We start from the raw sequence: 6,000 nt of genomic DNA, 5'->3' as shown, positions 1-6,000 counted from the left end.
GCATGCAGAAAAACTCTGAACCTTCAGATGGATCGAGTTTGGGATCCTTCCCACTATAGTTGAGTGAATCTTGCTCAAGCTTCCTCAGTTCACCGGGCTATATGGCCTTGGCCCTCCACCTGCAAAGTCTTCCTTCTAAAACAGCCTGTCTCATCAACTCAAAGTGCCCTGTGGGGCTCAGGTGACGTTTACACCATCCCTTACCCTGCATTCTAAAGCCATCTGCTCCAAATCACCATCCCCTTTGCTCACTGTCCTTCCAACTCCAAGATCCCATTTTTCCTACAAATACCCAACAGTTACTCAAAACTTATCAACACAAGTACTGACAGACATGTTATTAGCTACCAAAAGAAATTTCCAGAAGGAAAACCCTTCTAGGCATTGTGGAGGATATACTGATTTACCTTATGGCATCTGACCTTGAGGAGTTCCAATTCTTTCGAGGTAGAGGAACAAGTATCAAATCACTGCATTAAAACTTTTGACCCAGTGCCTGAAAGAGAAAAGGCTCAGTAGCCACTGGCTAACCTCACGTTGAATGTAGAATGATAAGTGCCATACTGGAGTTCTGTGTAAAGTGGGTGGTTAATCTTCTGAAGAATTTGCAGATACGTAACATTTGAACTGGGTTTTAAAGATTGAATAGGAGTTCATACTGCAGAGCAAGGGAACGATGCAACAAGTCACAGCTGAATCAGACTTTCCGATGCTCTTTTCCATACCAACCCCACTTGATCCTCCCAGCACTGTGAGGTAGACATCATTGTTGCTGAACTCATTTTACCGTTGAGGAAGCTAAGGATCACTTACAGCAGTGAGCATTTCCAGATCAAAAGATTCCAGGGGATCCCAGCACTTTGGGAGGCTGAGGCGGGCGGATCACAAGGTCAGGAGTTCGAGACTAGTCTGGCCAACATAATGAAACTCCATTGCTACTAAAAATACAAAAAATTAGCCAGGTGTGGTGGTGGGTGCCTGTAATCCCAGTACTTGGGAGGCTGAAGCAGGAGAATCACTTGAACCCAGGAGGTGGAGTTTGCAGTGAGCCAAGATCGCGCCATCGGACTCCAGCCCAGGCGACAGTGCAAGACTCCATCTTGAAAAAAAAAAAAAATTCCAGGGAAACATGAGCAGCTATCTCAGCACTCAGAGGCCAAACATTTATTTTTACAAGGTGCTGAGGTCCTAGGAAAACAAAGTAGCTGTGGTCCCTGCACTCATGGAGCTTGCAGGCTAAATTCACAGAACTGCAGGCCTGCACATTCTTCCCGTGTAGAGGTCTTTAGCTTACCAATTAGTGAAAGGGCTAAAGACATTGCTTTTTCCATGGACTGAAGCTGCGCCCACATTGAGTATGGGGAAAAAATGTCCCCCCTGGCCAGAGGGGAGACCTGCAGACACTCTCAAAGTGGCGGTGCTCACCCCCAGCTTGTATCTGAAGCACTGGAGAATCATAAAAATACTGGAGCCAGGCCCACCCAGACTACCAAAATCAGAAAGTGGGTTTGGGTGGGAGTGGGCAGTACTTTTTAAAAAGTGCCCCACCTGATTCTAATGTGCAGCCATAGTAAAGCAGTGTTCTAAGGGAAAGGTTGGGGCAGTGCAGGGACACAGGATATTCTAATTCTGTTTCTTCATTCCTTCATCCCTTGCCTCCCCATGTCCACCCCAGCAGCTCCCCTCCCCTGATCCTATTATCAGAGGGCCCACCTCTGCTCTATCCCAGCCACCTAACCCGGGGACCAAGACGTGCTCCCGGGTCCATCACCACCAAGGGCTTGACTTCTGACTCTCGGATCCCAAAGTTCCATTCAAAAGGGGCCTTTGGAGGGAGGCTCCTGGTAATACGGGTGGAAAAATTAGGCATAAGAGAGCCACTATGCAATGGGCCATTAAGGATTTCTGTTCAGCCACATCACAGTCTGCTCGGCTAAATTGTAAGGCTGGGCCTGGTATACAGAGGTAGGCCAGCTCTCCTTGGTGGGACCACTCTCTCCCCACTCACTGCCTCAGAGGTGTCAGGGGAGTGAGGAGAGACTCATATCCTGTTTTTTACCCATGGCCAGGCCAGCCCCAGGTGTAAATCCCAAGGGAAACCAGGGCCTGGAGCAGGCAGGCGCCAGGCTAGCTGGGGAGCTCATTCACCCTCCTACTACTCACCCTGCTGTCTTAGGCATTTTCTCAGCAATTCAGGGAAGGAACAGTAGTGCCTGAAGTCCTTCAAAACTCTACCCAGGCAAATGGTGTTATGGGGTTTCCCTTCCCTTTGTGGAGTTCAGCCTGCCCTGCCCCACGCCTCGTCCTTGGTGCTTTCCTAGGAAGGAGGTGATTTCCTCCAGCCAGCAGCAACTGGAACATAGTCTGGAATTCATCTGGATTCACTGAGAGTGTGAGAGGAGGCGGACAGGGGCATGGAACCAAGGTCACAGAGCAGTGCAAACCAGTTAACCTGATGCCACCTGATTAAGCCATTAAGAGTGAGGTGTTACAGGAACAGAAGCCAGCCTTGGGCTGTCAGCTTCAGTTGGTCATCACTACTGTCTTCCAATGTACATATTTCTAGAAATGATTCATTGCACTAGATCCCTGTAGCCTTAAGACAGTGATGTAATGTGAAAGGGGACCTGTAAATGGAAATCTTGCCTGTGAATGCAGAAAATTAGATTGTAGATTTCCCTGGCCATCCACTGAATGGAGGTGGGGTCTGTGCTGAAGTCTGACTATTGCTCCTTCCTGACCTCATTTCTTCATCTACAAAGGCAAGAATACTACCTCCCCCAAAACTGCTCCCCTGGGATGCTGTGAACGTGAATAAGTTATTGATGGCAGAGAACAGACTAATAAATCAAACATTCCCATCATGTCTGTTTCCAATTTCTCCTTTCAGTGAACATTTATTTACTTATCGTCTGCAGCATGGAGCAGCGTGCCCCTGCTCTGGTAATGTTCCTCTTTCGTGTGTCAAAGGCTAAGAGCAAAGTCTCAGGATCCACACTGCTTAGATTTTAATCCTAGCTCTCCACTTCCTAGCTGGGTGACCTTGGGTACCTTAAATCTGTGCCTCAGTTTCCTCATCTGTTAAGTGAAGATAATAGTATCTACCTCATAAGGTTGTTATCGAAAACAAATGAGTTAATACCTATAAATGGCTCAAAATTATTGCCAGGTGCAGGGGTGCATGCCTGTTGTCCCAGCTACTTGGGAGGCTAAGACAGGAGGATCACTTGAGCCCAGGAGTTCAAGGCCAACCCAGACAATATAGCAAGACCCCATTTCTAAATAAAAGAAAAGAGACAAAGAAAAAAAGAAAGAAGGAAGGAAGGAGAGAAAGAGAGAAAGAGAAAGAAAGAAAAAAAAGAAAGAAAGAGAAAGAGAGAAATTGAGCAATCACATAGTAAGTGCTCAATAAAGTCTTGCTACAAGGATGATTAATACATAGCATTCTCATATAATGAGCCCAACAGAAACTTATTTAATTTGCTTATTTGGCACCTAAACAGAATTCTCAAACTTGTCTGATGATTTTTAAAAGTTACCCAAGGCGCTTGTTAAAAATAGAGGTTCCAGGCCCCCATCTTGAAGATTCTCATCCAGCAGATCTAGAATGGAGCCCAGGAGCCGTATGTTGAACAAATACCTGCATGATCCTAATGAAGTGTTTAGGGGACTAACTGCTTCTCTGATGGGACCAAGAGCCTACAGGACTAAAATCTGTGCTTTTGTGCTTCCCCTTCCTCACTCTCAATTAATCTGAAATGCCAGAGAGGGGGAAAATGCTTGACTTAGGAGCTTTAGGAAAGCTCATCTTTTCTCCCCCATCCTATCTAATGAAGAGAGGCTTCCTAGAAGAGGTGAAGAAACTTCCAAAAGGACTGGAACAAAGGGAGAGTCCTGGGCTGAGACAGGAAGGTAGTGAGTTGTTGCAAGATGTGAGACAACAGGGGAGGAAGGGAGGATGGACCAGGGAGGCCCAAGGGCCTCACACATGCAGAATCCTGGGCAGCATGGTATCTGGGCAGCTTCTCCAGGCATCTGTCCTTCCCCATACCACCATTATGCTTTGGATAAAATTCTGATGGGCCCAGTAAACTATAGGCCCGTTCTCCCAGAAATTCTGCCCCATTTGTTGAACCACGTGTTCATTTATTGGACCACATCTCCTGAGCATTTTCCTGGGACTGGGAACACAAAATTGAGTATGAGAGTCTACAACAGAGAGCTTCTCTCCATGGAGAAGGTTGGTGTCTAGCAGGAAGGACGTGTGAACAAATATTAGCAATACAACATGGAAAGCATGAACTAGTGGCATGCAGAAAGGGCCAGGGGAGGCCGGACACAGTGGCTCACACCTATAATCCCAACACTTTGGGTGGCCGAGGCAGGTGGATCATTTGAGCCCAGGAGTTTGAGCCCAGCCTGAGCAACATGACAAGACCTCATCTTTACAAAAAATTTAAAAATTAGCCTGGTGTGCTGGCAAATGCCTGTGGTCCCAGCTACTCAGGAGGCTGAGGTGGGAAGATTGCTTTAGCTTGGGAGGTCAAGGCTACAGTGAACTGTGATTGCACCACTGCACTCCAGCCTGGATGACAGAGCAAGATTGTATTTCCAAAAAAAAGGCCAAGGGAGCCCCAAGGAAGGAGGACCTCTCCTTGGGAGGGAGAGGATTACAGTCTTACAAAGCTTCTCTAAGGTATTATGCCAGGTCTTGAAGGATAAAAAGGAGCAATCAGACTGCTAGAGAAAGCAAAGTCATCCTAATAAAAAATCAGTCAGAGGAAAGACACCGAGGTGTAAAAGGGCACAGGTGTGGCTGGAATGCAAAGGCTGGGCATGGGGCTGGAGACGTAGGTGAGTCTGGCACCTGAATATCCCTGGGTTCCAGGCCAGGAGTCTGGGCTTTCCCCTGCACGTGATGGAAACCACTGAAGAATTTGGTGAACACAGCTTCTATTAACAAGAGAAGAGCAAAAGAGGGCAGGAGTTGTGGGAAATAGACCAGGACAAATGGAGTGTGAGTTACCAGCAGGGCCTCCATAGAGAAAGGTCCAGGAGCTGGCCTGCTGGATATAAATAAAAGCCTGCGGCCAGAGAGAGGTCCAGGCTAGAGGCGAAGATTATGGAATCTTATCATGAAGGTGAGAGTTGACGCTGGGGCAGAAAAGGGACCACCCCCATCCCCAGGAGAGTACACAGAGATGAGAAGGCCATAGGATGGCACCTGCCACCAACAAGGTCATTCCCTTCCATGGAAAATCCAGCCCCTTGCTAGTCCAGGAGGACTAGCAAGGAGGCATTACCTCCTGTAATCTAGCCTTCTGCAAGGACCTGCTTTACCCACTAGCAAATTCTGGCCCAGTGTCAGCCTGGGGCCAGATTACACCCGGTGTCATCTACCAGACAAGTCTCTATGGTGAAGGAAGTATGGAGTCATGGTTGCTTTGTAACTTCCCAAATGTGTCTTCAAAGCCCTGAAACAATGAGCAGGGAGCCATTTCCACCCCTAAATCTCTATAAAGGAAAGGGCCATTACCCCTAGAGCACTCTGGGCAGGTGGGGGCAGGGTGCTAGGAAATGTCCCCTTCCCCTCCCCCAAGATTTCCACACCCACCTGCAATCATGCTTTAAACTCCCCTAACCCAAGTCACATTTTTACAACCATACAGAAGTGCATAGGGCTGTTACCCTGGGCTGGTTAAGTCAACAGGCATTTACTGGTGCTGCAACTCCATACTCTTTAAATACCTCTCTAGCTTTCCACCTGTCACCTCTATGTTGATGACTGCCACATCTGCCTGATGAGCAAGCCTCTTAGCTGTTTCAGGTATTTCCAATTGCCAGCAGGACATTTACGATGAAGAGATATAGTAGATCTTTGTTGAAACAGCGAGAGTTCTGGCGTCTGAGTGTCTGTGTTTGGAACCCTGTTCCACCTCTTACTAGCTATGACCTTAACTATTCTTCGCCTCAGGTTCTTTATCTGTAAACCGAGAATAT

Source organism: Papio anubis, chromosome 7 (assembly GCF_008728515.1).
Source record: "Papio anubis isolate 15944 chromosome 7, Panubis1.0, whole genome shotgun sequence".
NCBI lineage: Eukaryota > Metazoa > Chordata > Mammalia > Primates > Cercopithecidae > Papio > Papio anubis.
Note: the sequence above shows the minus strand (reverse complement) of the source record.